We start from the raw sequence: 1,000 nt of genomic DNA, 5'->3' as shown, positions 1-1,000 counted from the left end.
TCTATATGACACCGATATAGTGTGCGGCAGAGTGTGATTCAGCACCAAGCATGCAAAATCAAAAATTAAGTTCTTCTTAATTTTTAGTTTAATTACATTTTTCTGTAAAATAATGTCAACCATGATAAAAACACTCGAAAGGATAAATTGAGCTTCTTACAGCCTCTTTTAGACCAACTATATTAAATAATATTTCCTTAAAGGATTAAACGTAAACGGTTAAGCCAAACGAGCTGAGCCTTAACCCTATAGAGCTTAAGGAAATGAAGGAAAATTTGACGGAAAGATCCCGCGAGGAAGGCCACGAGACAAGTACATAGGGAAAATGAAGAAGGACGCAAAACAGGGAACCTATCAGAGGGTTATGCTATCTTTGCCCACTCTAAACTTCATAGTAAGTTGCGTGAGCGCATTTAATTCTGGTAATCCTGGAACTAGTGTCCTCGAGGAAATGAGACAAAATGGCTCCATTTAATTAAGAATAAAAAACTGCTAGAAACAGCAAGCGTAATATAAATAATAATAATAAAACGAAGACAATCCGAGCAGTGACGACAAGGAATAACATGACTAATAGATAAAAGAAATTTAATTCTTTCACAGGGAAAAAATTCTCCCCGGCGGGGAATCGAACCCCGGTCTCCCGCGTGACAGGCGGGGATACTGACCACTATACTACCGAGGACATGATGTCGCTTGGCAGTTTTTCTCATTAGATTCCATCTCTCCGTATTTCTTTGGCTCTCCCAATGGGTGCATTGCGAAGGTCATCTCGAGATATCGCCGCCAGTGTAATTTGCGCCGCAGGCAGTCTTACGTAGAAGAGACTTGGTGTGGATACTTTCGATCAAGGGAATCGCATACCGAGATCGCGATCTCGTTTCCAAGACATGGATAATGCACATTAGTGCGTTGTGTATGCGCTCCGCGGTTTTTGTTTTTACGTCAAAAGGCTGGCACGCATTTTCCCGGTTTTCCTGGGAAACCATAACCGGCACAG

General features: G+C 41.6%; 1 non-coding gene across 1 annotated transcript; it reads right to left on the bottom strand.

Moving 5' to 3' along the window:
- Positions 1-613: 613 nt before the first annotated feature.
- TRNAD-GUC (transfer RNA aspartic acid (anticodon GUC)) lies at positions 614-685 on the bottom strand. The gene has a single exon. It is a non-coding gene; the product is annotated as a tRNA-Asp (tRNA).
- Between the last annotated feature and the right edge of the window lie 315 nt (positions 686-1,000).

The sequence above is a fragment of the Hetaerina americana genome, unplaced genomic scaffold (genome assembly GCF_022747635.1).
Source record: "Hetaerina americana unplaced genomic scaffold, ioHetAmer1.1.p SCAF_19, whole genome shotgun sequence".
Lineage (NCBI taxonomy): Eukaryota > Metazoa > Arthropoda > Insecta > Odonata > Calopterygidae > Hetaerina > Hetaerina americana.
This window is presented reverse-complemented; position numbering and strand designations above follow the sequence as displayed.